This window comes from Coffea arabica, chromosome 11c (assembly GCF_036785885.1).
Source record: "Coffea arabica cultivar ET-39 chromosome 11c, Coffea Arabica ET-39 HiFi, whole genome shotgun sequence".
NCBI classification, from domain to species: Eukaryota; Viridiplantae; Streptophyta; class Magnoliopsida; order Gentianales; family Rubiaceae; genus Coffea; species Coffea arabica.
In genome coordinates, this window is record NC_092330.1 from 21,800,669 (window position 1) to 21,827,924 (window position 27,256).

Sequence of the window (27,256 nt, forward strand, 5' to 3'; positions counted from 1 at the left end):
GTACCGTTCCTGACTTGTCTCGCGCCTTCAGATCCGCCTTCATGCTTCGATAAGAAGCAAAATATAAAGCAATCGTTCCGACGGAGCTAAATTACTACAGCATAAAGAACGAAGGGGAAATTTGGATTTCGAAACAAAAAAGGGAGGGGTGCAACACGAGGACTTCCCAGGGGGTCACCCATCCTAGTACTACTCTCGCCCAAGCACGCTTAACTTCGGAGTTCTGATGGGATCCGGTGCATTAGTGCTGGTATGATCGCACCCGCCATGTTCCTTTCGCTTTATTCTTTTAAACTGCCCCGTCCTGTGAAGCAGTGTGGCTTTTCTGGACCCGAATTCATTTTAAGCGTCAATTCAAGAATTTCCCCTCATCCTTTTATTTATTTACTTTTACATTTTTTTCTTGTTGATTTGCACCATTTTTTTTCCCTCGTCGCGCAACTCTCAATTATCCTGAAATTGATTCTTCACGCTTGCGCTTATACATTTGCGCCGACAACTTTGACCGACGATCCGGGCTTCGATCCAGCCGTACCGTTCCTGACTTGTCTCGCGCCTTCAGATCCGCCTTCATGCTTCGATGAGAAGCAAAATATAAAGCAATCGTTCCGACGGAGCTAAATTACTACAACATAAAGAACGAAGGGGAAATTTGGATTTCGAAACAAAAAAGGGAGGGTTGCAACACGAGGATTTCCCAGGGGGTCACCTAGGGGTGTCAACGGGCCGGGTCCGGGCCGGAATTCTTTATTCCGGACCCGGACCCGGATCCGACCCGTTTACCCGACGGGTCTTTTATTCGGTGTTCCGGATCCGGACCCAGCGAGTCTCGGATCCGGGTCGGGTCTACCCGAAGAAATTTACCAAAATTTATAATTTCTAACAAAAAAGAGAAAAAGATATATTTGTAAACTAATTTCTAGCTAATGCAAAGAAAAAACCAAATAAGAAAATAAATCAAATTGATTTTACTCAAATACATCATCCTAATCAAATTATATTGATAATATATATTTTTTATAAATTATTAAATCATTTATATCCGGATCCGGGTCTAGTACGGGTCGGAATACTATATTCCGTATCCGACCCGTTTTTTTGTTTGAAAAAACGGATCCGGATCCGGATAACGGAATTAAATCCCTACCCATACCCGCAAAAATTTCAGGGATCCGATCCGGATCCGGGTGTAGACCCGACCCGTTGACCGGCCTAGGGTCACCCATCCTAGTACTACTGTCGCCCAAGCACGCTTAACTTCGGAGTTCTGATGGGATCCGGTGCATTAGTGCTGGTATGATCGCACCAGCCATGTTCCTTTCGCTTTATTCTTTTAAACTGCCACGTCCTGTGAAGCAGTTTGGCTTTTCTGGACCCGAATTCATTCTAAGCGTCAATTCATGAATTTCCTCTCATCCTTTTATTTATTTACTTTTATATTTTTTTCTTGTTGCTTTGCACCTTTTTTTTCCCTCGTCGCACAACTCTCAATTATCCTGAAAGTGATCCTTCACGCTTGCGCTTATACATTTGCGCCGACAACCTTGACCGACGATCCGGGCTTCGATCCAGCCGTACCGTTCCTGACTTGTCTCGCGCCTTCAGATCCGCCTTCATGCTTCGATAAGAAGCAAAATATAAAGCAATCGTTCCGACGGAGCTAAATTACTACAGCATAAAGAACGAAGGGGAAATTTGGATTTCGAAACAAAAAAGGGAGGGGTGCAACACGAGGACTTCCCAGGGGGTCACCCATCCTAGTACTACTCTCGCCCAAGCACGCTTAACTTCGGAGTTCTGATGGGATCCGGTGCATTAGTGCTGGTATGATCGCACCCGCCATGTTCCTTTCGCTTTATTCTTTTAAACTGCCCCGTCCTGTGAAGCAGTGTGGCTTTTCTGGACCCGAATTCATTTTAAGCGTCAATTCAAGAATTTCCCCTCATCCTTTTATTTATTTACTTTTACATTTTTTTCTTGTTGATTTGCACCATTTTTTTTTCCCTCGTCGCGCAACTCTCAATTATTCTGAAATTGATTCTTCACGCTTGCGCTTATACATTTGCGCCGACAACTTTGACCGACGATCCGGGCTTCGATCCAGCCGTACCGTTCCTGACTTGTCTCGCGCCTTCAGATCCGCCTTCATGCTTCGATGAGAAGCAAAATATAAAGCAATCGTTCCGACGGAGCTAAATTACTACAACATAAAGAACGAAGGGGAAATTTGGATTTCGAAACAAAAAAGGGAGGGTTGCAACACGAGGATTTCCCAGGGGGTCACCTAGGGGTGTCAACGGGCCGGGTCCGGGCCGGAATTCTTTATTCCGGACCCGGACCCGGATCCGACCCGTTTACCCGACGGGTCTTTTATTCGGTGTTCCGGATCCGGACCCAGCGAGTCTCGGATCCGGGTCGGGTCTACCCGAACAAATTTACCAAAATTTATAATTTCTAACAAAAAAGAGAAAAAGATATATTTGTAAACAAATTTCTAGCTAATGCAAAGAAAAAACCAAATAAGAAAATAAATCAAATTGATTTTACTCAAATACATCATCCTAATCAAATTATATTGATAATATATATTTTTTATAAATTATTAAATCATTTATATCCGGATCCGGGTCTAGTACGGGTCGGAATACTATATTCCGTATCCGACCCGTTTTTTTGTTTGAAAAAACGGATCCGGATCCGGATAACGGAATTAAATCCCTACCCATACCCGCAAAAATTTCAGGGATCCGATCCGGATCCGGGTGTAGACCCGACCCGTTGACCGGCCTAGGGTCACCCATCCTAGTACTACTGTCGCCCAAGCACGCTTAACTTCGAAGTTCTGATGGGATCCGGTGCATTAGTGCTGGTATGATCGCACCCGCCATGTTCCTTTCGCTTTATTCTTTTAAACTGCCACGTCCTGTGAAGCAGTTTGGCTTTTCTGGACCCGAATTCATTCTAAGCGTCAATTCATGAATTTCCTCTCATCCTTTTATTTATTTACTTTTATATTTTTTTCTTGTTGCTTTGCACCTTTTTTTTCCCTCGTCGCACAACTCTCAATTATCCTGAAAGTGATCCTTCACGCTTGCGCTTATACATTTGCGCCGACAACCTTGACCGACGATCCGGGCTTCGATCCAGCCGTACCGTTCCTGACTTGTCTCGCGCCTTCAGATCCGCCTTCATGCTTCGATAACTAGCAAAATATAAAGCAATCGTTCCGACGGAGCTAAATTACTATAGCATAAAGAACGAAGAGGAAATTTGGATTTCGAAACAAAAAAGCGAGGGGTGCAACACGAGGACTTCCCAGGGGGTCATCCATCCTAGTACTACTCTCGCCCAAGCACGCTTAACTTCGGAGTTCTGATGGGATCCGGTGCATTAGTGCTGGTATGATCGCACCCGCCATGTTCCTTTCGCTTTATTCTTTTAAACTGCCCCGTCCTGTGAAGCAGTGTGGCTTTTCTGGACCCGAATTCATTTTAAGCGTCAATTCAAGAATTTCCCCTCATCCTTTTATTTATTTACTTTTACATTTTTTTCTTGTTGATTTGCACCATTTTTTTTTCCCTCGTCGCGCAACTCTCAATTATCCTGAAATTGATCCTTCACGCTTGCGCTTATACATTTGCGCCGACAACTTTGACCGACGATCCGGGCTTCGATCCAGCCGTACCGTTCCTGACTTGTCTCGCGCCTTCAGATCCGCCTTCATGCTTCGATGAGAAGCAAAATATAAAGCAATCGTTCCGACGGAGCTAAATTACTACAGCATAAAGAACGAAGGGGAAATTTGGATTTCGAAACAAAAAGGGAGGGGTGCAACACGAGGATTTCCCAGGGGGTCACCTAGGGGTGTCAACGGGCCGGGTCCGGGCCGGAATTCATTATTCCGGACCCGGATCCGACCCGTTTACCCGACGGGTCTTTTATTCGGTGTTCCGGATCCGGACCTGGCGAGTCTCGGATCCGGGTCGGGTCTACCCGAACAAATTTGCCAAAATTTATAATTTCTAACAAAAAAGAGAAAAAGATATATTTGCAAACTAATTTCTAACTAATGCAAAGAAAAAACCAAATAAGAAAATAAATCAAATTGATTTTACTCAAATACATCATCCTAATCAAATTATATTGATAATATATATTTTTTATAAATTATTAAATCATTTATATCCGGATCCGGGTCTAATACGGGTCGGAATACTATATTCCGTATCCGACCCGTTTTTTTGTTTGAAAAAATGGATGCGGATCCGGATAACGGAATTAAATCCCTACCCATACCCGCAAAAATTTCAGGGATCCGATCCGGATCCGGGTCTAGACCCGACCCGTTGACCGGCCTAGGGTCACCCATCCTAGTACTACTGTCGCCCAAGCACGCTTAACTTCGGAGTTCTGATGGGATCCGGTGCATTAGTGCTGGTATGATCGCACCCGCCATGTTCCTTTCGCTTTATTCTTTTAAACTGCCACGTCCTGTGAAGCAGTTTGGCTTTTCTGGACCCGAATTCATTCTAAGCGTCAATTCATGAATTTCCTCTCATCCTTTTATTTATTTACTTTTATATTTTTTTCTTGTTGCTTTGCACCTTTTTTTTCCCTCGTCGCACAACTCTCAATTATCCTGAAAGTGATCCTTCACGCTTGCGCTTATACATTTGCGCCGACAACCTTGACCGACGATCCGGGCTTCGATCCAGCCGTACCGTTCCTGACTTGTCTCGCGCCTTCAGATCCGCCTTCATGCTTCGATAAGAAGCAAAATATAAAGCAATCGTTCCGACGGAGCTAAATTACTACAGCATAAAGAACGAAGGGGAAATTTGGATTTCGAAACAAAAAAGGGAGGGGTGCAACACGAGGACTTCCCAGGGGGTCACCCATCCTAGTACTACTCTCGCCCAAGCACGCTTAACTTCGGAGTTCTGATGGGATCCGGTGCATTAGTGCTGGTATGATCGCACCCGCCATGTTCCTTTCGCTTTATTCTTTTAAACTGCCCCGTCCTGTGAAGCAGTGTGGCTTTTCTGGACCCGAATTCATTTTAAGCGTCAATTCAAGAATTTCCCCTCATCCTTTTATTTATTTACTTTTACATTTTTTTCTTGTTGATTTGCACCATTTTTTTTTCCCTCGTCGCGCAACTCTCAATTATCCTGAAATTGATTCTTCACGCTTGCGCTTATACATTTGCGCCGACAACTTTGACCGACGATCCGGGCTTCGATCCAGCCGTACCGTTCCTGACTTGTCTCGCGCCTTCAGATCCGCCTTCATGCTTCGATGAGAAGCAAAATATAAAGCAATCGTTCCGACGGAGCTAAATTACTACAGCATAAAGAACGAAGGGGAAATTTGGATTTCGAAACAAAAAAGGAAGGGGTGCAACACGAGGATTTCCCAGGGGGTCACCTAGGGGTGTCAACGGGCCGGGTCCGGGCCGGAATTCATTATTCCGGACCCGGACCCGGATCCGACCCGTTTACCCGACGGGTCTTTTATTCGGTGTTCCGGATCCGGACCCGGCGAGTCTCGGATCCGGGTCGGGTCTACCCGAACAAATTTGCCAAAATTTATAATTTCTAACAAAAAAGAGAAAGAGATATATTTGTAAACTAATTTCTAGCTAATGCAAAGAAAAAACCAAATAAGAAAATAAATCAAATTGATTTTACTCAAATACATCATCCTAATCAAATTATATTGATAATATATATTTTTTATAAATTATCAAATCATTTATATCCGGATCCGGGTCTAGTACGGGTCGGAATACTATATTCCGTATCCGACCCGTTTTTTTGTTTGAAAAAACGGATCCGGATCCGGATAACGGAATTAAATCCCTACCCATACCCGCAAAAATTTCAGCGATCCGATCCGGATCCGGGTGTAGACCCGACCCGTTGACCGGCCTAGGGTCACCCATCCTAGTACTACTGTCGCCCAAGCACGCTTAATTTCGAAGTTCTGATGGGATCCGGTGCATTAGTGCTGGTATGATCGCACCCGCCATGTTCCTTTCGCTTTATTCTTTTAAACTGCCACGTCCTGTGAAGCAGTTTGGCTTTTCTGGACCCGAATTCATTCTAAGCGTCAATTCATGAATTTCCTCTCATCCTTTTATTTATTTACTTTTATATTTTTTTCTTGTTGCTTTGCACCTTTTTTTTCCCTCGTCGCACAACTCTCAATTATCCTGAAATTGATCCTTCACGCTTGCGCTTATACATTTGCGCCGACAACTTTGACCGACGATCCGGGCTTCGATCCAGCCGTACCGTTCCTGACTTGTCTCGCGCCTTCAGATCCGCCTTCATGCTTCGATAAGAAGCAAAATATAAAGCAATCGTTCCGACGGAGCTAAATTACTACAGCATAAAGAACGAAGGGGAAATTTGGATTTCGAAACAAAAAAGGGAGGGGTGCAACACGAGGACTTCCCAGGGGGTCACCCATCCTAGTACTACTCTCGCCCAAGCACGCTTAACTTCGGAGTTCTGATGGGATCCGGTGCATTAGTGCTGGTATGATCGCACCCACCATGTTCCTTTCGCTTTATTCTTTTAAACTGCCACGTCCTGTGAAGCAGTTTGGCTTTTCTGGACCCGAATTCATTCTAAGCGTCAATTCATGAATTTCCTCTCATCCTTTTATTTATTTACTTTTATATTTTTTTCTTGTTGCTTTGCACCTTTTTTTTCCCTCGTCGCACAACTCTCAATTATCCTGAAAGTGATCCTTCACGCTTGCGCTTATACATTTGCGCCGACAACCTTGACCGACGATCCGGGCTTCGATCCAGCCGTACCGTTCCTGACTTGTCTCGCGCCTTCAGATCCGCCTTCATGCTTCGATAAGAAGCAAAATATAAAGCAATCGTTCCGACGGAGCTAAATTACTACAGCATAAAGAACGAAGGGGAAATTTGGATTTCGAAACAAAAAAGGGAGGGGTGCAACACGAGGACTTCCCAGGGGGTCACCCATCCTAGTACTACTCTCGCCCAAGCACGCTTAACTTCGGAGTTCTGATGGGATCCGGTGCATTAGTGCTGGTATGATCGCACCCGCCATGTTCCTTTCGCTTTATTCTTTTAAACTGCCCCGTCCTGTGAAGCAGTGTGGCTTTTCTGGACCCGAATTCATTTTAAGCGTCAATTCAAGAATTTCCCCTCATCCTTTTATTTATTTACTTTTACATTTTTTTCTTGTTGATTTGCACCATTTTTTTTTCCCTCGTCGCGCAACTCTCAATTATCCTGAAATTGATTCTTCACGCTTGCGCTTATACATTTGCGCCGACAACTTTGACCGACGATCCGGGCTTCGATCCAGCCGTACCGTTCCTGACTTGTCTCGCGCCTTCAGATCCGCCTTCATGCTTCGATGAGAAGCAAAATATAAAGCAATCGTTCCGACGGAGCTAAATTACTACAACATAAAGAACGAAGGGGAAATTTGGATTTCGAAACAAAAAAGGGAGGGTTGCAACACGAGGATTTCCCAGGGGGTCACCTAGGGGTGTCAACGGGCCGGGTCCGGGCCGGAATTCTTTATTCCGGACCCGGACCCGGATCCGACCCGTTTACCCGACGGGTCTTTTATTCTGTGTTCCGGATCCGGACCCGGCGAGTCTCGGATCCGGGTCGGGTCTACCCGAACAAATTTGCCAAAATTTATAATTTCTAACAAAAAAGAGAAAAAGATATATTTGTAAACTAATTTCTAACTAATGCAAAGAAAAAACCAAATAAGAAAATAAATCAAATTGATTTTACTCAAATACATCATCCTAATCAAATTATATTGATAATATATATTTTTTATAAATTATTAAATCATTTATATCCGGATCCGGGTCTAATACGGGTCGGAATACTATATTCCGTATCCGACCCGTTTTTTTGTTTGAAAAAATGGATGCGGATCCGGATAACGGAATTAAATCCCTACCCATACCCGCAAAAATTTCAGGGATCCGATCCGGATCCGGGTCTAGACCCGACCCGTTGACCGGCCTAGGGTCACCCATCCTAGTACTACTGTCGCCCAAGCACGCTTAACTTCGGAGTTCTGATGGGATCCGGTGCATTAGTGCTGGTATGATCGCACCCGCCATGTTCCTTTCGCTTTATTCTTTTAAACTGCCACGTCCTGTGAAGCAGTTTGGCTTTTCTGGACCCGAATTCATTCTAAGCGTCAATTCATGAATTTCCTCTCATCCTTTTATTTATTTACTTTTATATTTTTTTCTTGTTGCTTTGCACCTTTTTTTTCCCTCGTCGCACAACTCTCAATTATCCTGAAAGTGATCCTTCACGCTTGCGCTTATACATTTGCGCCGACAACCTTGACCGACGATCCGGGCTTCGATCCAGCCGTACCGTTCCTGACTTGTCTCGCGCCTTCAGATCCGCCTTCATGCTTCGATAAGAAGCAAAATATAAAGCAATCGTTCCGACGGAGCTAAATTACTACAGCATAAAGAACGAAGGGGAAATTTGGATTTCGAAACAAAAAAGGGAGGGGTGCAACACGAGGACTTCCCAGGGGGTCACCCATCCTAGTACTACTCTCGCCCAAGCACGCTTAACTTCGGAGTTCTGATGGGATCCGGTGCATTAGTGCTGGTATGATCGCACCCGCCATGTTCCTTTCGCTTTATTCTTTTAAACTGCCCCGTCCTGTGAAGCAGTGTGGCTTTTCTGGACCCGAATTCATTTTAAGCGTCAATTCAAGAATTTCCCCTCATCCTTTTATTTATTTATTTTTACATTTTTTTCTTGTTGATTTGCACCATTTTTTTTTCCCTCGTCGCGCAACTCTCAATTATCCTGAAATTGATTCTTCACGCTTGCGCTTATACATTTGCGCCGACAACTTTGACCGACGATCCGGGCTTCGATCCAGCCGTACCGTTCCTGACTTGTCTCGCGCCTTCAGATCCGCCTTCATGCTTCGATGAGAAGCAAAATATAAAGCAATCGTTCCGACGGAGCTAAATTACTACAACATAAAGAACGAAGGGGAAATTTGGATTTCGAAACAAAAAAGGGAGGGTTGCAACACGAGGATTTCCCAGGGGGTCACCTAGGGGTGTCAACGGGCCGGGTCCGGGCCGGAATTCTTTATTCCGGACCCGGACCCGGATCCGACCCGTTTACCCGACGGGTCTTTTATTCGGTGTTCCGGATCCGGACCCAGCGAGTCTCGGATCCGGGTCGGGTCTACCCGAAGAAATTTACCAAAATTTATAATTTCTAACAAAAAAGAGAAAAAGATATATTTGTAAACTAATTTCTAGCTAATGCAAAGAAAAAACCAAATAAGAAAATAAATCAAATTGATTTTACTCAAATACATCATCCTAATCAAATTATATTGATAATATATATTTTTTATAAATTATTAAATCATTTATATCCGGATCCGGGTCTAGTACGGGTCGGAATACTATATTCCGTATCCGACCCGTTTTTTTGTTTGAAAAAACGGATCCGGATCCGGATAACGGAATTAAATCCCTACCCATACCCGCAAAAATTTCAGGGATCCGATCCGGATCCGGGTGTAGACCCGACCCGTTGACCGGCCTAGGGTCACCCATCCTAGTACTACTGTCGCCCAAGCACGCTTAACTTCGAAGTTCTGATGGGATCCGGTGCATTAGTGCTGGTATGATCGCACCCGCCATGTTCCTTTCGCTTTATTCTTTTAAACTGCCACGTCCTGTGAAGCAGTTTGGCTTTTCTGGACCCGAATTCATTCTAAGCGTCAATTCATGAATTTCCTCTCATCCTTTTATTTATTTACTTTTATATTTTTTTCTTGTTGCTTTGCACCTTTTTTTTCCCTCGTCGCACAACTCTCAATTATCCTGAAAGTGATCCTTCACGCTTGCGCTTATACATTTGCGCCGACAACCTTGACCGACGATCCGGGCTTCGATCCAGCCGTACCGTTCCTGACTTGTCTCGCGCCTTCAGATCCGCCTTCATGCTTCGATAACTAGCAAAATATAAAGCAATCGTTCCGACGGAGCTAAATTACTATAGCATAAAGAACGAAGAGGAAATTTGGATTTCGAAACAAAAAAGCGAGGGGTGCAACACGAGGACTTCCCAGGGGGTCATCCATCCTAGTACTACTCTCGCCCAAGCACGCTTAACTTCGGAGTTCTGATGGGATCCGGTGCATTAGTGCTGGTATGATCGCACCCGCCATGTTCCTTTCGCTTTATTCTTTTAAACTGCCCCGTCCTGTGAAGCAGTGTGGCTTTTCTGGACCCGAATTCATTTTAAGCGTCAATTCAAGAATTTCCCCTCATCCTTTTATTTATTTACTTTTACATTTTTTTCTTGTTGATTTGCACCATTTTTTTTTCCCTCGTCGCGCAACTCTCAATTATCCTGAAATTGATCCTTCACGCTTGCGCTTATACATTTGCGCCGACAACTTTGACCGACGATCCGGGCTTCGATCCAGCCGTACCGTTCCTGACTTGTCTCGCGCCTTCAGATCCGCCTTCATGCTTCGATGAGAAGCAAAATATAAAGCAATCGTTCCGACGGAGCTAAATTACTACAGCATAAAGAACGAAGGGGAAATTTGGATTTCGAAACAAAAAGGGAGGGGTGCAACACGAGGATTTCCCAGGGGGTCACCTAGGGGTGTCAACGGGCCGGGTCCGGGCCGGAATTCATTATTCCGGACCCGGATCCGACCCGTTTACCCGACGGGTCTTTTATTCGGTGTTCCGGATCCGGACCCGGCGAGTCTCGGATCCGGGTCGGGTCTACCCGAACAAATTTGCCAAAATTTATAATTTCTAACAAAAAGAGAAAAAGATATATTTGTAAACAAATTTCTAGCTAATGCAAAGAAAAAACCAAATAAGAAAATAAATCAAATTGATTTTACTCAAATACATCATCCTAATCAAATTATATTGATAATATATTTTTTTTATAAATTATTAAATCATTTATATCCGGATCCGGGTCTAATACGGGTCGGAATACTATATTCCGTATTCGACCCGTTTTTTTGTTTGAAAAAACGGATCCGGATCCGGTTAACGGAATTAAATCCGTACCCATACCCGCAAAAATTTCAGGGATCCGATCCGGATCCGGGTGTAGACCCGACCCGTTGACCGGCCTAGGGTCACCCATCCTAGTACTACTGTCGCCCAAGCACGCTTAACTTCGAAGTTCTGATGGGATCCGGTGCATTAGTGCTGGTATGATCGCACCCGCCATGTTCCTTTCGCTTTATTCTTTTAAACTGCCACGTCCTGTGAAGAAGTTTGGCTTTTCTGGACCCGAATTCATTCTAAGCGTCAATTCATGAATTTCCTCTCATCCTTTTATTTATTTACTTTTATATTTTTTTCTTGTTGCTTTGCACCTTTTTTTTCCCTCGTCGCACAACTCTCAATTATCCTGAAATTGATCCTTCACGCTTGCGCTTATACATTTGCGCCGACAACTTTGACCGACGATCCGGGCTTCGATCCAGCCGTACCGTTCCTGACTTGTCTCGCGCCTTCAGATCCGCCTTCATGCTTCGATGAGAAGCAAAATATAAAGCAATCGTTCCGACGGAGCTAAATTACTACAGCATAAAGAACGAAGGGGAAATTTGGATTTCGAAACAAAAAAGGGAGGGGTGCAACACGAGGACTTCCCAGGGGGTCACCCATCCTAGTACTACTCTCGCCCAAGCACGCTTAACTTCGGAGTTCTGATGGGATCCGGTGCATTAGTGCTGGTATGATCGCACCCGCCATGTTCCTTTCGTTTTATTCTTTTAAACTGCCCCGTCCTGTGAAGCAGTGTGGCTTTTCTGGACCCGAATTCATTTTAAGCGTCAATTCAAGAATTTCCCCTCATCCTTTTATTTATTTACTTTTACATTTTTTTCTTGTTGATTTGCACCATTTTTTTTTCCCTCGTCGCGCAACTCTCAATTATCCTGAAATTGATCCTTCACGCTTGCGCTTATACATTTGCGCCGACAACTTTGACCGACGATCCGGGTTTCGATCCAGCCGTACCGTTCCTGACTTGTCTCGCGCCTTCAGATCCGCCTTCATGCTTCGATGAGAAGCAAAATATAAAGCAATCGTTCCGACGGAGCTAAATTACTACAGCATAAAGAACGAAGGGGAAATTTGGATTTCGAAACAAAAAAGGAAGGGGTGCAACACGAGGATTTCCCAGGGGGTCACCTAGGGGTGTCAACGGGCCGGGTCCGGGCCGAAATTCATTATTCCGGACCCGGACCCGGATCCGACCCGTTTACCCGACGGGTCTTTTATTCGGTGTTCCGGATCCGGACCCGACGAGTCTCGGATCCGGGTCGGGTCTACCCGAACAAATTTGCCAAAATTTATAATTTCTAACAAAAAAGAGAAAGAGATATATTTGTAAACTAATTTCTAGCTAATGCAAAGAAAAAACCAAATAAGAAAATAAATCAAATTGATTTTACTCAAATACATCATCCTAATCAAATTATATTGATAATATATATTTTTTATAAATTATTAAATCATTTATATCCGGATCCGGGTCTAGTACGGGTCGGAATACTATATTCCGTATCCGACCCGTTTTTTTGTTTGAAAAAACGGATCCGGATCCGGATTACGGAATTAAATCCCTACCCATACCCGCAAAAATTTCAGGGATCCGATCCGGATCCGGGTGTAGACCCGACCCGTTGACCGGCCTAGGGTCACCCATCCTAGTACTACTGTCGCCCAAGCACGCTTAACTTCGAAGTTCTGATGGGATCCGGTGCATTAGTGCTGGTATGATCGCACCCGCCATGTTCCTTTCGCTTTATTCTTTTAAACTGCCACGTCTTGTGAAGCAGTTTGGCTTTTCTGGACCCGAATTCATTCTAAGCGTCAATTCATGAATTTCCTCTCATCCTTTTATTTATTTACTTTTATATTTTTTTCTTGTTGCTTTGCACCTTTTTTTTCCCTCGTCGCACAACTCTCAATTATCCTGAAATTGATCCTTCACGCTTGCGCTTATACATTTGCGCCGACAACTTTGACCGACGATCCGGGCTTCGATCCAGCCGTACCGTTCCTGACTTGTCTCGCGCCTTCAGATTCGCCTTCATGCTTCGATGAGAAGCAAAATATAAAGCAATCGTTCCGACGGAGCTAAATTACTACAGCATAAAGAACGAAGGGGAAATTTAGATTTCGAAACAAAAAAGGGAGGGGTGCAACACTAGGATTTCCCAGGGGGTCACCTAGGGGTGTCAACGGGCCGGGTCCGGGCCGGAATTCATTATTCCGGACCCGGACCCGGATCCGACCCGTTTACCCGACGGGTCTTTTATTCGGTGTTCCGGATCCGGACCCGACGAGTCTCGGATCCGGGTCGGGTCTACCCGAACAAATTTGCCAAAATTTATAATTTCTAACAAAAAAGAGAAAAAGATATATTTGTAAACAAATTTCTAGCTAATGCAAAGAAAAAACCAAATAAGAAAATAAAACAAATTGATTTTACTCAAATACATCATCCTAATCAAATTATATTGATAATATATATTTTTTATAAATTATTAAATCATTTATATCCGGATCCGGGTCTAATACGGGTCGGAATACTATATTCCGTATCCGACCCGTTTTTTTGTTTGAAAAAACGGATCCGGATCCGGATAACGGAATTAAATCCCTACCCATACCCGCAAAAATTTCAGGGATCCGATCCGGATCCGGGTGTAGACCCGACCCGTTGACCGGCCTAGGGTCACCCATCCTAGTACTACTGTCGCCCAAGCACGCTTAACTTCGAAGTTCTGATGGGATCCGGTGCATTAGTGCTGGTATGATCGCACCCGCCATGTTCCTTTCGCTTTATTCTTTTAAACTGTCACGTCCTGTGAAGCAGTTTGGCTTTTCTGGACCCGAATTCATTCTAAGCGTCAATTCATGAATTTCCTCTCATCCTTTTATTTATTTACTTTTATATTTTTTTCTTGTTGCTTTGCACCTTTTTTTTCCCTCGTCGCACAACTCTCAATTATCCTGAAATTGATCCTTCACGCTTGCGCTTATACATTTGCGCCGACAACTTTGACCGACGATCCGGGCTTCGATCCAGCCGTACCGTTCCTGACTTGTCTCGCGCCTTCAGATCCGCCTTCATGCTTCGATGAGAAGCAAAATATAAAGCAATCGTTCCGACGGAGCTAAATTACTACAGCATAAAGAACGAAGGGGAAATTTGGATTTCGAAACAAAAAAGGGAGGGGTGCAACACGAGGACTTCCCAGGGGGTCACCCATCCTAGTACTACTGTCGCCCAAGCACGCTTAACTTCGGAGTTCTGATGGGATCCGGTGCATTAGTGCTGGTATGATCGCACCCGCCATGTTCCTTTCGCTTTATTCTTTTAAACTGCCACGTCCTGTGAAGCAGTTTGGCTTTTCTGGACCCGAATTCATTCTAAGCGTCAATTCATGAATTTCCTCTCATCCTTTTATTTATTTACTTTTATATTTTTTTCTTGTTGCTTTGCACCTTTTTTTTCCCTCGTCGCACAACTCTCAATTATCCTGAAAGTGATCCTTCACGCTTGCGCTTATACATTTGCGCCGACAACCTTGACCGACGATCCGGGCTTCGATCCAGCCGTACCGTTCCTGACTTGTCTCGCGCCTTCAGATCCGCCTTCATGCTTCGATAAGAAGCAAAATATAAAGCAATCGTTCCGACGGAGCTAAATTACTACAGCATAAAGAACGAAGGGGAAATTTGGATTTCGAAACAAAAAAGGGAGGGGTGCAACACGAGGACTTCCCAGGGGGTCACCCATCCTAGTACTACTCTCGCCCAAGCACGCTTAACTTCGGAGTTCTGATGGGATCCGGTGCATTAGCGCTGGTATGATCGCACCCACCATGTTCCTTTCGCTTTATTCTTTTAAACTGCCCCGTCCTGTGAAGCAGTGTGGCTTTTCTGGACCCGAATTCATTTTAAGCGTCAATTCAAGAATTTCCCCTCATCCTTTTATTTATTTACTTTTACATTTTTTTCTTGTTGATTTGCACCATTTTTTTTTTCCCTCGTCGCGCAACTCTCAATTATCCTGAAATTGATCCTTCACGCTTGCGCTTATACATTTGCGCCGACAACTTTGACCGACGATCCGGGCTTCGATCCAGCCGTACCGTTCCTGACTTGTCTCGCGCCTTCAGATCCGCCTTCATGCTTCGATGAGAAGCAAAATATAAAGCAATCGTTCCGACGGAGCTAAATTACTACAGCATAAAGAACGAAGGGGAAATTTGGATTTCGAAACAAAAAAGGGAGGGGTGCAACACGAGGATTTCCCAGGGGGTCACCTAGGGGTGTCAACGGGCCGGGTCCGGGCCGGAATTCTTTATTCCGGACCCGGACCCGGATCCGACCCGTTTACCCGACGGGTCTTTTATTCGGTGTTCCGGATCCGGACCCGGCGAGTCTCGGATCCGGGTCGGGTCTACCCGAACAAATTTGCCAAAATTTATAATTTCTAACAAAAAAGAGAAAAAGATATATTTGTAAACTAATTTCTAGCTAATGCAAAGAAAAAACCAAATAAGAAAATAAATCAAATTGATTTTACTCAAATACATCATCCTAATCAAATTATATTGATAATATATATTTTTTATAAATTATTAAATCATTTATATCCGGATCCGGGTCTAGTACGGGTCGGAATACTATATTCCGTATCCGACCCGTTTTTTTGTTTGAAAAAACGGATCCGGATCCGGATAACGGAATTAAATCCCTACCCATACCCGCAAAAATTTCAGCGATCCGATCCGGATCCGGGTGTAGACCCGACCCGTTGACCGGCCTAGGGTCACCCATCCTAGTACTACTGTCGCCCAAGCACGCTTAATTTCGAAGTTCTGATGGGATCCGGTGCATTAGTGCTGGTATGATCGCACCCGCCATGTTCCTTTCGCTTTATTCTTTTAAACTGCCACGTCCTGTGAAGCAGTTTGGCTTTTCTGGACCCGAATTCATTCTAAGCGTCAATTCATGAATTTCCTCTCATCCTTTTATTTATTTACTTTTATATTTTTTTCTTGTTGCTTTGCACCTTTTTTTTCCCTCGTCGCACAACTCTCAATTATCCTGAAATTGATCCTTCACGCTTGCGCTTATACATTTGCGCCGACAACTTTGACCGACGATCCGAGCTTCGATCCAGCCGTACCGTTCCTGACTTGTCTCGCGCCTTCAGATCCGCCTTCATGCTTCGATGAGAAGCAAAATATAAAGCAATCGTTCCGACGGAGCTAAATTACTACAGCATAAAGAACGAAGGGGAAATTTGGATTTCGAAACAAAAAAGGGAGGGGTGCAACACGAGGACTTCCCAGGGGGTCACCCATCCTAGTACTACTCTCGCCCAAGCACGCTTAACTTCGGAGTTCTGATGGGATCCGGTGCATTAGTGCTGGTATGATCGCACCCGCCATGTTCCTTTCGTTTTATTCTTTTAAACTGCCTCGTCCTGTGAAGCAGTGTGGCTTTTCTGGACCCGAATTCATTTTAAGCGTCAATTCAAGAATTTCCCCTCATCCTTTTATTTATTTACTTTTACATTTTTTTCTTGTTGATTTGCACCATTTTTTTTCCCTCGTCGCGCAACTCTCAATTATCCTGAAATTGATCTTTCACGCTTGCGCTTATACATTTGCGCCGACAACTTTGACCGACGATCCGGGCTTCGATCCAGCCGTACCGTTCCTGACTTGTCTCGCGCCTTCAGATCCGCCTTCATGCTTCGATGAGAAGCAAAATATAAAGCAATCGTTCCGACGGAGCTAAATTACTACAGCATAAAGAACGAAGGGGAAATTTGGATTTCGAAACAAAAAAGGAAGGGGTGCAACACGAGGATTTCCCAGGGGGTCACCTAGGGGTGTCAACGGGCCGGGTCCGGGCCGGAATTCATTATTCCGGACCCGGACCCGGATCCGACCCGTTTACCCGACGGGTCTTTTATTCGGTGTTCCGGATCCGGACCCGGCGAGTCTCGGATCCGGGTCGGGTCTACCCGAACAAATTTGCCAAAATTTATAATTTCTAACAAAAAAGAGAAAGAGATATATTTGTAAACTAATTTCTAGCTAATGCAAAGAAAAAACCAAATAAGAAAATAAATCAAATTGATTTTACTCAAATACATCATCCTAATCAAATTATATTGATAATATATATTTTTTATAAATTATCAAATCATTTATATCCGGATCCGGGTCTAGTACGGGTCGGAATACTATATTCCGTATCCGACCCGTTTTTTTGTTTGAAAAAACGGATCCGGATCCGGATAACGGAATTAAATCCCTACCCATACCCGCAAAAATTTCAGCGATCCGATCCGGATCCGGGTGTAGACCCGACCCGTTGACCGGCCTAGGGTCACCCATCCTAGTACTACTGTCGCCCAAGCACGCTTAATTTCGAAGTTCTGATGGGATCCGGTGCATTAGTGCTGGTATGATCGCACCCGCCATGTTCCTTTCGCTTTATTCTTTTAAACTGCCACGTCCTGTGAAGCAGTTTGGCTTTTCTGGACCCGAATTCATTCTAAGCGTCAATTCATGAATTTCCTCTCATCCTTTTATTTATTTACTTTTATATTTTTTTCTTGTTGCTTTGCACCTTTTTTTTCCCTCGTCGCACAACTCTCAATTATCCTGAAATTGATCCTTCACGCTTGCGCTTATACATTTGCGCCGACAACTTTGACCGACGATCCGGGCTTCGATCCAGCCGTACCGTTCCTGACTTGTCTCGCGCCTTCAGATCCGCCTTCATGCTTCGATAAGAAGCAAAATATAAAGCAATCGTTCCGACGGAGCTAAATTACTACAGCATAAAGAACGAAGGGGAAATTTGGATTTCGAAACAAAAAAGGGAGGGGTGCAACACGAGGACTTCCCAGGGGGTCACCCATCCTAGTACTACTCTCGCCCAAGCACGCTTAACTTCGGAGTTCTGATGGGATCCGGTGCATTAGTGCTGGTATGATCGCACCCACCATGTTCCTTTCGCTTTATTCTTTTAAACTGCCACGTCCTGTGAAGCAGTTTGGATTTTCTGGACCCGAATTCATTCTAAGCGTCAATTCATGAATTTCCTCTCATCCTTTTATTTATTTACTTTTATATTTTTTTCTTGTTGCTTTGCACCTTTTTTTTCCCTCGTCGCACAACTCTCAATTATCCTGAAAGTGATCCTTCACGCTTGCGCTTATACATTTGCGCCGACAACCTTGACCGACGATCCGGGCTTCGATCCAGCCGTACCGTTCCTGACTTGTCTCGCGCCTTCAGATCCGCCTTCATGCTTCGATAAGAAGCAAAATATAAAGCAATCGTTCCGACGGAGCTAAATTACTACAGCATAAAGAACGAAGGGGAAATTTGGATTTCGAAACAAAAAAGGGAGGGGTGCAACACGAGGACTTCCCAGGGGGTCACCCATCCTAGTACTACTCTCGCCCAAGCACGCTTAACTTCGGAGTTCTGATGGGATCCGGTGCATTAGTGCTGGTATGATCGCACCCGCCATGTTCCTTTCGCTTTATTCTTTTAAACTGCCCCGTCCTGTGAAGCAGTGTGGCTTTTCTGGACCCGAATTCATTTTAAGCGTCAATTCAAGAATTTCCCCTCATCCTTTTATTTATTTACTTTTACATTTTTTTCTTGTTGATTTGCACCATTTTTTTTTCCCTCGTCGCGCAACTCTCAATTATCCTGAAATTGATTCTTCACGCTTGCGCTTATACATTTGCGCCGACAACTTTGACCGACGATCCGGGCTTCGATCCAGCCGTACCGTTCCTGACTTGTCTCGCGCCTTCAGATCCGCCTTCATGCTTCGATGAGAAGCAAAATATAAAGCAATCGTTCCGACGGAGCTAAATTACTACAACATAAAGAACGAAGGGGAAATTTGGATTTCGAAACAAAAAAGGGAGGGTTGCAACACGAGGATTTCCCAGGGGGTCACCTAGGGGTGTCAACGGGCCGGGTCCGGGCCGGAATTCTTTATTCCGGACCCGGACCCGGATCCGACCCGTTTACCCGACGGGTCTTTTATTCGGTGTTCCGGATCCGGACCCAGCGAGTCTCGGATCCGGGTCGGGTCTACCCGAAGAAATTTACCAAAATTTATAATTTCTAACAAAAAAGAGAAAAAGATATATTTGTAAACTAATTTCTAGCTAATGCAAAGAAAAAACCAAATAAGAAAATAAATCAAATTGATTTTACTCAAATACATCATCCTAATCAAATTATATTGATAATATATATTTTTTATAAATTATTAAATCATTTATATCCGGATCCGGGTCTAGTACGGGTCGGAATACTATATTCCGTATCCGACCCGTTTTTTTGTTTGAAAAAACGGATCCGGATCCGGATAACGGAATTAAATCCCTACCCATACCCGCAAAAATTTCAGGGATCCGATCCGGATCCGGGTGTAGACCCGACCCGTTGACCGGCCTAGGGTCACCCATCCTAGTACTACTGTCGCCCAAGCACGCTTAACTTCGGAGTTCTGATGGGATCCGGTGCATTAGTGCTGGTATGATCGCACCAGCCATGTTCCTTTCGCTTTATTCTTTTAAACTGCCACGTCCTGTGAAGCAGTTTGGCTTTTCTGGACCCGAATTCATTCTAAGCGTCAATTCATGAATTTCCTCTCATCCTTTTATTTATTTACTTTTATATTTTTTTCTTGTTGCTTTGCACCTTTTTTTTCCCTCGTCGCACAACTCTCAATTATCCTGAAAGTGATCCTTCACGCTTGCGCTTATACATTTGCGCCGACAACCTTGACCGACGATCCGGGCTTCGATCCAGCCGTACCGTTCCTGACTTGTCTCGCGCCTTCAGATCCGCCTTCATGCTTCGATAAGAAGCAAAATATAAAGCAATCGTTCCGACGGAGCTAAATTACTACAGCATAAAGAACGAAGGGGAAATTTGGATTTCGAAACAAAAAAGGGAGGGGTGCAACACGAGGACTTCCCAGGGGGTCACCCATCCTAGTACTACTCTCGCCCAAGCACGCTTAACTTCGGAGTTCTGATGGGATCCGGTGCATTAGTGCTGGTATGATCGCACCCGCCATGTTCCTTTCGCTTTATTCTTTTAAACTGCCCCGTCCTGTGAAGCAGTGTGGCTTTTCTGGACCCGAATTCATTTTAAGCGTCAATTCAAGAATTTCCCCTCATCCTTTTATTTATTTACTTTTACATTTTTTTCTTGTTGATTTGCACCATTTTTTTTTCCCTCGTCGCGCAACTCTCAATTATCCTGAAATTGATTCTTCACGCTTGCGCTTATACATTTGCGCCGACAACTTTGACCGACGATCCGGGCTTCGATCCAGCCGTACCGTTCCTGACTTGTCTCGCGCCTTCAGATCCGCCTTCATGCTTCGATGAGAAGCAAAATATAAAGCAATCGTTCCGACGGAGCTAAATTACTACAACATAAAGAACGAAGGGGAAATTTGGATTTCGAAACAAAAAAGGGAGGGTTGCAACACGAGGATTTCCCAGGGGGTCACCTAGGGGTGTCAACGGGCCGGGTCCGGGCCGGAATTCTTTATTCCGGACCCGGACCCGGATCCGACCCGTTTACCCGACGGGTCTTTTATTCGGTGTTCCGGATCCGGACCCAGCGAGTCTCGGATCCGGGTCGGGTCTACCCGAACAAATTTACCAAAATTTATAATTTCTAACAAAAAAGAGAAAAAGATATATTTGTAAACAAATTTCTAGCTAATGCAAAGAAAAAACCAAATAAGAAAATAAATCAAATTGATTTTACTCAAATACATCATCCTAATCAAATTATATTGATAATATATATTTTTTATAAATTATTAAATCATTTATATCCGGATCCGGGTCTAGTACGGGTCGGAATACTATATTCCGTATCCGACCCGTTTTTTTGTTTGAAAAAACGGATCCGGATCCGGATAACGGAATTAAATCCCTACCCATACCCGCAAAAATTTCAGGGATCCGATCCGGATCCGGGTGTAGACCCGACCCGTTGACCGGCCTAGGGTCACCCATCCTAGTACTACTGTCGCCCAAGCACGCTTAACTTCGAAGTTCTGATGGGATCCGGTGCATTAGTGCTGGTATGATCGCACCCGCCATGTTCCTTTCGCTTTATTCTTTTAAACTGCCACGTCCTGTGAAGCAGTTTGGCTTTTCTGGACCCGAATTCATTCTAAGCGTCAATTCATGAATTTCCTCTCATCCTTTTATTTATTTACTTTTATATTTTTTTCTTGTTGCTTTGCACCTTTTTTTTCCCTCGTCGCACAACTCTCAATTATCCTGAAAGTGATCCTTCACGCTTGCGCTTATACATTTGCGCCGACAACCTTGACCGACGATCCGGGCTTCGATCCAGCCGTACCGTTCCTGACTTGTCTCGCGCCTTCAGATCCGCCTTCATGCTTCGATAACTAGCAAAATATAAAGCAATCGTTCCGACGGAGCTAAATTACTATAGCATAAAGAACGAAGAGGAAATTTGGATTTCGAAACAAAAAAGCGAGGGGTGCAACACGAGGACTTCCCAGGGGGTCATCCATCCTAGTACTACTCTCGCCCAAGCACGCTTAACTTCGGAGTTCTGATGGGATCCGGTGCATTAGTGCTGGTATGATCGCACCCGCCATGTTCCTTTCGCTTTATTCTTTTAAACTGCCCCGTCCTGTGAAGCAGTGTGGCTTTTCTGGACCCGAATTCATTTTAAGCGTCAATTCAAGAATTTCCCCTCATCCTTTTATTTATTTACTTTTACATTTTTTTCTTGTTGATTTGCACCATTTTTTTTTCCCTCGTCGCGCAACTCTCAATTATCCTGAAATTGATCCTTCACGCTTGCGCTTATACATTTGCGCCGACAACTTTGACCGACGATCCGGGCTTCGATCCAGCCGTACCGTTCCTGACTTGTCTCGCGCCTTCAGATCCGCCTTCATGCTTTGATGAGAAGCAAAATATAAAGCAATCGTTCCGACGGAGCTAAATTACTATAGCATAAAGAACGAAGGGGAAATTTGGATTTCGAAACAAAAAAGGGAGGGGTGCAACACGAGGATTTCCCAGGGGGTCACCTAGGGGTGTCAACGGGCCGGGTCCGGGCCGGAATTCATTATTACGGACCCGGACCCGGATCCGACCCGTTTACCCGACGGGTCTTTTATTCGGTGTTCCGGATCCGGACCCGGCGAGTCTCGGATCCGGGTCGGGTCTACCCGAACAAATTTGTCAAAATTTATAATTTCTAACAAAAAAGAGAAAGAGATATATTTGTAAACTAATTTCTAGCTAATGCAAAGAAAAAACCAAATAAGAAAATAAATCAAATTGATTTTACTCAAATACATCATCCTAATCAAATTATATTGATAATATATATTTTTTATAAATTATTAAATCATTTATATCCGGATCCGGGTCTAGTACGGTCGGAATACTATATTCCGTATCCGACCCGTTTTTTTGTTTGAAAAAACGGATCCGGATCCGGATAACGGAATTAAATCCCTACCCATACCCGCAAAAATTTCAGGGATCCGATCCGGATCCGGGTGTAGACCCGACCCGTTGACCGGCCTAGGGTCACCCATCCTAGTACTACTGTCGCCCATGCACGCTTAACTTCGAAGTTCTGATGGGATCCGGTGCATTAGTGCTGGTATGATCGCACCCGCCATGTTCCTTTCGCTTTATTCTTTTAAACTGCCACGTCCTGTGAAGCAGTTTGGCTTTTCTGGACCCGAATTCATTCTAAGCGTCAATTCATGAATTTCCTCTCATCCTTTTATTTATTTACTTTTATATTTTTTTCTTGTTGCTTTGCACCTTTTTTTTCCCTCGTCGCACAACTCTCAATTATCCTGAAAGTGATCCTTCACGCTTGCGCTTATACATTTGCGCCGACAACCTTGACCGACGATCCGGGCTTCGATCCAGCCGTACCGTTCCTGACTTGTCTCGCGCCTTCAGATCCGCCTTCATGCTTCGATGAGAAGCAAAATATAAAACAATCGTTCCGACGGAGCTAAATTACTACAGCATAAAGAACGAAGGGGAAATTTGGATTTCGAAACAAAAAAGGGAGGGGTGCAACACGAGGATTTCCCAGGGGGTCACCTAGGGGTGTCAACGGGCCGGGTCCGGGCCGAAATTCATTATTCCGGACCCGGACCCGGATCCGACCCGTTTACCCGACGGGTCTTTTATTCTGTGTTCCGGATCCGGACCCGACGAGTCTCGGATCCGGGTCGGGTCTACCCGAACAAATTTGCCAAAATTTATAATTTCTAACAAAAAAGAGAAAAAGATATATTTGTAAACTAATTTCTAACTAATGCAAATAAAAAACCAAATAAGAAAATAAATCAAATTGATTTTACTCAAATACATCATCCTAATCAAATTATATTGATAATATATATTTTTTATAAATTATTAAATCATTTATATCCGGATCCGGGTCTAATACGGGTCGGAATACTATATTCCGTATCCGACCCGTTTTTTTGTTTCAAAAAACGGATCCGGATCCGGATAACGGAATTAAATCCCTACCCATACCCGAAAAAATTTCAGGGATCCGATCCGGATCCGGATCTAGACCCGACCCGTTGACAGGCCTAGGGTCACCCATCCTAGTACTACTGTCGCCCAAGCACGCTTAACTTCGGAGTTCTGATGGGATCCGGTGCATTAGTGCTGGTATGATCGCACCCGCCATGTTCCTTTCGCTTTATTCTTTTAAATTGCCACGTCCTGTGAAGCAGTTTGGCTTTTCTGGACCCGAATTCATTCTAAGCGTCAATTCATGAATTTCCTCTCATCCTTTTATTTATTTACTTTTATATTTTTTTCTTGTTGCTTTGCACCTTTTTTTTCCCTCGTCGCACAACTCTCAATTATCCTGAAATTGATCCTTCACGCTTGCGCTTATGCATTTGCGCCGACAACTTTGACCGACGATCTGGGCTTCGATCCAGCTGTACCGTTCCTGACTTGTCTCGCGCCTTCAGATCCGCCTTCATGCTTCGATAAGAAGCAAAATATAAAGCAATCGTTCCGACGGAGCTAAATTACTACAGCATAAAGAACGAAGGGGAAATTTGGATTTCGAAACAAAAAAGGGAGGGGTGCAACTCGAGGACTTCCCAGGGGGTCACCCATCCTTGTACTACTCTCGCCCAAGCATGCTTAACTTCGGAGTTCTGATGGAATCCGGTGCATTAGTGCTGGTATGATCGCACCCGCCATGTTCCTTTCGCTTTATTCTTTTAAACTGCCCCGTCCTGTGAAGCAGTGTGGCTTTTCTGGACCCGAATTCATTTTAAGCGTCAATTCAAGAATTTCCCCTCATCCTTTTATTTATTTACTTTTACATTTTTTTCTTGTTGATTTGCACCATTTTTTTTTCCCTCGTCGCGCAACTCTCAATTATCCTGAAATTGATCCTTCACGCTTGCGCTTATACATTTGCGCCGACAACTTTGACCGACGATCCGGGCTTCGATCCAGCCGTACCGTTCCTGACTTGTCTCGCGCCTTCAGATCCGCCTTCATGCTTCGATGAGAAGCAAAATATAAAGCAATCGTTCCGACGGAGCTAAATTACTACAGCATAAAGAACGAAGGGGAAATTTGGATTTCGAAACAAAAAGGGAGGGGTGCAACACGAGGATTTCCCAGGGGGTCACCTAGGGGTGTCAACGGGCCGGGTCCGGGCCGGAATTCATTATTCCGGACCCGGATCCGACCCGTTTACCCGACGGGTCTTTTATTCGGTGTTCCGGATCCGGACCTGGCGAGTCTCGGATCCGGGTCGGGTCTACCCGAACAAATTTGCCAAAATTTATAATTTCTAACAAAAAAGAGAAAAAGATATATTTGCAAACTAATTTCTAACTAATGCAAAGAAAAAACCAAATAAGAAAATAAATCAAATTGATTTTACTCAAATACATCATCCTAATCAAATTATATTGATAATATATATTTTTTATAAATTATTAAATCATTTATATCCGGATCCGGGTCTAATACGGGTCGGAATACTATATTCCGTATCCGACCCGTTTTTTTGTTTGAAAAAATGGATGCGGATCCGGATAACGGAATTAAATCCCTACCCATACCCGCAAAAATTTCAGGGATCCGATCCGGATCCGGGTCTAGACCCGACCCGTTGACCGGCCTAGGGTCACCCATCCTAGTACTACTGTCGCCCAAGCACGCTTAACTTCGGAGTTCTGATGGGATCCGGTGCATTAGTGCTGGTATGATCGCACCCGCCATGTTCCTTTCGCTTTATTCTTTTAAACTGCCACGTCCTGTGAAGCAGTTTGGCTTTTCTGGACCCGAATTCATTCTAAGCGTCAATTCATGAATTTCCTCTCATCCTTTTATTTATTTACTTTTATATTTTTTTCTTGTTGCTTTGCACCTTTTTTTTCCCTCGTCGCACAACTCTCAATTATCCTGAAAGTGATCCTTCACGCTTGCGCTTATACATTTGCGCCGACAACCTTGACCGACGATCCGGGCTTCGATCCAGCCGTACCGTTCCTGACTTGTCTCGCGCCTTCAGATCCGCCTTCATGCTTCGATAAGAAGCAAAATATAAAGCAATCGTTCCGACGGAGCTAAATTACTACAGCATAAAGAACGAAGGGGAAATTTGGATTTCGAAACAAAAAAGGGAGGGGTGCAACACGAGGACTTCCCAGGGGGTCACCCATCCTAGTACTACTCTCGCCCAAGCACGCTTAACTTCGGAGTTCTGATGGGATCCGGTGCATTAGTGCTGGTATGATCGCACCCGCCATGTTCCTTTCGCTTTATTCTATTAAACTGCCCCGTCCTGTGAAGCAGTGTGGCTTTTCTGGACCCGAATTCATTTTAAGCGTCAATTCAAGAATTTCCCCTCATCCTTTTATTTATTTACTTTTACATTTTTTTCTTGTTGATTTGCACCATTTTTTTTTCCCTCGTCGCGCAACTCTCAATTATCCTGAAATTGATCCTTCACGCTTGCGCTTATACATTTGCGCCGACAACTTTGACCGACGATCCGGGCTTCGATCCAGCCGTACCGTTCCTGACTTGTCTCGCGCCTTCAGATCCGCCTTCATGCTTCGATGAGAAGCAAAATATAAAGCAATCGTTCCGACGGAGCTAAATTACTACAGCATAAAGAACGAAGGGGAAATTTGGATTTCGAAACAAAAAAGGGAGGGGTGCAACACGAGGATTTCCCAGGGGGTCACCTAGGGGTGTCAACGGGCCGGGTCCGGGCCGAAATTCATTATTCCGGACCCGGACCCGGATCCGACCCGTTTACCCGACGGGTCTTTTATTCTGTGTTCCGGATCCGGACCCGGCGAGTCTCGGATCCGGGTCGGGTCTACCCGAACAAATTTGCCAAAATTTATAATTTCTAACAAAAAAGAGAAAAAGATATATTTGTAAACTAATTTCTAACTAATGCAAAGAAAAAACCAAATAAGAAAATAAATCAAATTGATTTTACTCAAATACATCATCCTAATCAAATTATATTGATAATATATATTTTTTGTAAATTATTAAATCATTTATATCCGGATCCGGGTCTAATACGGGTCGGAATACTATATTCCGTATCCGACCTGTTTTTTTGTTTGAAAAAATGGATCCGAATCCGGATAACGGAATTAAATCCCTACCCATACCCGAAAAAATTTCAGGGATCCGATCCGGATCCGGGTCTAGACCCGACCCGTTGACAGGCCTAGGGTCACCCATCCTAGTACTACTGTCGCCCAAGCACGCTTAACTTCGGAGTTCTGATGGGATCCGGTGCATTAGTGCTGGTATGATCGCACCCGCCATGTTTCTTTCGCTTTATTCTTTTAAACTGCCACGTCCTGTGAAGCAGTTTGGCTTTTCTGGACCCGAATTCATTCTAAGCGTCAATTCATGAATTTCCTCTCATCCTTTTATTTATTTACTTTTATATTTTTTTCTTGTTGCTTAGCACCTTTTTTTTCCCTCGTCGCACAACTCTCAATTATCCTGAAATTGATCCTTCACGCTTGCGCTTATGCATTTGCGCCGACAACTTTGACCGAC

At 44.2% G+C, this 27,256-nt stretch overlaps 18 non-coding genes and 17 pseudogenes across 18 annotated transcripts; all 35 read right to left on the reverse strand.

The window, feature by feature from the left end:
* Positions 1-145: 145 nt before the first annotated feature.
* LOC140019570 (5S ribosomal RNA) lies at positions 146-264 on the reverse strand. The gene has a single exon (XR_011824635.1). It is a non-coding gene; the product is annotated as a 5S ribosomal RNA (ribosomal RNA).
* Positions 265-1,190: 926 nt separating this feature from the next.
* Positions 1,191-1,308, reverse strand: LOC140018532 (5S ribosomal RNA; annotated as a pseudogene).
* Positions 1,309-1,719: 411 nt separating this feature from the next.
* On the reverse strand, positions 1,720-1,838 carry LOC140019581 (5S ribosomal RNA). The gene has a single exon (XR_011824636.1). It is a non-coding gene; the product is annotated as a 5S ribosomal RNA (ribosomal RNA).
* A 927-nt stretch (positions 1,839-2,765) lies between these two features.
* LOC140019667 (5S ribosomal RNA) lies at positions 2,766-2,883 on the reverse strand (annotated as a pseudogene).
* Positions 2,884-3,294: 411 nt separating this feature from the next.
* Positions 3,295-3,413, reverse strand: LOC140017660 (5S ribosomal RNA). Its single transcript, XR_011823967.1, has one exon. It is a non-coding gene; the product is annotated as a 5S ribosomal RNA (ribosomal RNA).
* Positions 3,414-4,333: 920 nt separating this feature from the next.
* LOC140018262 (5S ribosomal RNA) lies at positions 4,334-4,451 on the reverse strand (annotated as a pseudogene).
* Positions 4,452-4,862: 411 nt separating this feature from the next.
* LOC140019592 (5S ribosomal RNA) lies at positions 4,863-4,981 on the reverse strand. The gene has a single exon (XR_011824637.1). It is a non-coding gene; the product is annotated as a 5S ribosomal RNA (ribosomal RNA).
* A 927-nt stretch (positions 4,982-5,908) lies between these two features.
* On the reverse strand, positions 5,909-6,026 carry LOC140020686 (5S ribosomal RNA; annotated as a pseudogene).
* A 411-nt stretch (positions 6,027-6,437) lies between these two features.
* Positions 6,438-6,556, reverse strand: LOC140019603 (5S ribosomal RNA). The gene has a single exon (XR_011824638.1). It is a non-coding gene; the product is annotated as a 5S ribosomal RNA (ribosomal RNA).
* A 411-nt stretch (positions 6,557-6,967) lies between these two features.
* LOC140019616 (5S ribosomal RNA) lies at positions 6,968-7,086 on the reverse strand. The gene has a single exon (XR_011824639.1). It is a non-coding gene; the product is annotated as a 5S ribosomal RNA (ribosomal RNA).
* Positions 7,087-8,013: 927 nt separating this feature from the next.
* On the reverse strand, positions 8,014-8,131 carry LOC140018264 (5S ribosomal RNA; annotated as a pseudogene).
* Positions 8,132-8,542: 411 nt separating this feature from the next.
* Positions 8,543-8,661, reverse strand: LOC140019628 (5S ribosomal RNA). The gene has a single exon (XR_011824641.1). It is a non-coding gene; the product is annotated as a 5S ribosomal RNA (ribosomal RNA).
* Positions 8,662-9,588: 927 nt separating this feature from the next.
* On the reverse strand, positions 9,589-9,706 carry LOC140019668 (5S ribosomal RNA; annotated as a pseudogene).
* Positions 9,707-10,117: 411 nt separating this feature from the next.
* Positions 10,118-10,236, reverse strand: LOC140017661 (5S ribosomal RNA). Its single transcript, XR_011823968.1, has one exon. It is a non-coding gene; the product is annotated as a 5S ribosomal RNA (ribosomal RNA).
* Positions 10,237-11,155: 919 nt separating this feature from the next.
* On the reverse strand, positions 11,156-11,273 carry LOC140019669 (5S ribosomal RNA; annotated as a pseudogene).
* Positions 11,274-11,684: 411 nt separating this feature from the next.
* On the reverse strand, positions 11,685-11,803 carry LOC140019639 (5S ribosomal RNA). Its single transcript, XR_011824642.1, has one exon. It is a non-coding gene; the product is annotated as a 5S ribosomal RNA (ribosomal RNA).
* A 927-nt stretch (positions 11,804-12,730) lies between these two features.
* Positions 12,731-12,848, reverse strand: LOC140019670 (5S ribosomal RNA; annotated as a pseudogene).
* A 925-nt stretch (positions 12,849-13,773) lies between these two features.
* On the reverse strand, positions 13,774-13,891 carry LOC140019671 (5S ribosomal RNA; annotated as a pseudogene).
* Positions 13,892-14,302: 411 nt separating this feature from the next.
* On the reverse strand, positions 14,303-14,421 carry LOC140018002 (5S ribosomal RNA). Its single transcript, XR_011824306.1, has one exon. It is a non-coding gene; the product is annotated as a 5S ribosomal RNA (ribosomal RNA).
* Positions 14,422-14,832: 411 nt separating this feature from the next.
* On the reverse strand, positions 14,833-14,951 carry LOC140017574 (5S ribosomal RNA). The gene has a single exon (XR_011823882.1). It is a non-coding gene; the product is annotated as a 5S ribosomal RNA (ribosomal RNA).
* Positions 14,952-15,879: 928 nt separating this feature from the next.
* Positions 15,880-15,997, reverse strand: LOC140020687 (5S ribosomal RNA; annotated as a pseudogene).
* Positions 15,998-16,408: 411 nt separating this feature from the next.
* LOC140019650 (5S ribosomal RNA) lies at positions 16,409-16,527 on the reverse strand. The gene has a single exon (XR_011824643.1). It is a non-coding gene; the product is annotated as a 5S ribosomal RNA (ribosomal RNA).
* Positions 16,528-17,453: 926 nt separating this feature from the next.
* LOC140020688 (5S ribosomal RNA) lies at positions 17,454-17,571 on the reverse strand (annotated as a pseudogene).
* A 411-nt stretch (positions 17,572-17,982) lies between these two features.
* LOC140019661 (5S ribosomal RNA) lies at positions 17,983-18,101 on the reverse strand. The gene has a single exon (XR_011824644.1). It is a non-coding gene; the product is annotated as a 5S ribosomal RNA (ribosomal RNA).
* A 411-nt stretch (positions 18,102-18,512) lies between these two features.
* LOC140019672 (5S ribosomal RNA) lies at positions 18,513-18,631 on the reverse strand. The gene has a single exon (XR_011824645.1). It is a non-coding gene; the product is annotated as a 5S ribosomal RNA (ribosomal RNA).
* A 927-nt stretch (positions 18,632-19,558) lies between these two features.
* LOC140018533 (5S ribosomal RNA) lies at positions 19,559-19,676 on the reverse strand (annotated as a pseudogene).
* A 411-nt stretch (positions 19,677-20,087) lies between these two features.
* LOC140019683 (5S ribosomal RNA) lies at positions 20,088-20,206 on the reverse strand. Its single transcript, XR_011824646.1, has one exon. It is a non-coding gene; the product is annotated as a 5S ribosomal RNA (ribosomal RNA).
* Positions 20,207-21,133: 927 nt separating this feature from the next.
* Positions 21,134-21,251, reverse strand: LOC140019673 (5S ribosomal RNA; annotated as a pseudogene).
* A 411-nt stretch (positions 21,252-21,662) lies between these two features.
* On the reverse strand, positions 21,663-21,781 carry LOC140017662 (5S ribosomal RNA). The gene has a single exon (XR_011823969.1). It is a non-coding gene; the product is annotated as a 5S ribosomal RNA (ribosomal RNA).
* Positions 21,782-22,707: 926 nt separating this feature from the next.
* On the reverse strand, positions 22,708-22,825 carry LOC140020439 (5S ribosomal RNA; annotated as a pseudogene).
* Positions 22,826-23,750: 925 nt separating this feature from the next.
* Positions 23,751-23,868, reverse strand: LOC140018732 (5S ribosomal RNA; annotated as a pseudogene).
* Positions 23,869-24,279: 411 nt separating this feature from the next.
* Positions 24,280-24,398, reverse strand: LOC140018184 (5S ribosomal RNA). The gene has a single exon (XR_011824485.1). It is a non-coding gene; the product is annotated as a 5S ribosomal RNA (ribosomal RNA).
* A 920-nt stretch (positions 24,399-25,318) lies between these two features.
* On the reverse strand, positions 25,319-25,436 carry LOC140018265 (5S ribosomal RNA; annotated as a pseudogene).
* A 411-nt stretch (positions 25,437-25,847) lies between these two features.
* LOC140019694 (5S ribosomal RNA) lies at positions 25,848-25,966 on the reverse strand. Its single transcript, XR_011824647.1, has one exon. It is a non-coding gene; the product is annotated as a 5S ribosomal RNA (ribosomal RNA).
* Positions 25,967-26,893: 927 nt separating this feature from the next.
* On the reverse strand, positions 26,894-27,011 carry LOC140018733 (5S ribosomal RNA; annotated as a pseudogene).
* Between the last annotated feature and the right edge of the window lie 245 nt (positions 27,012-27,256).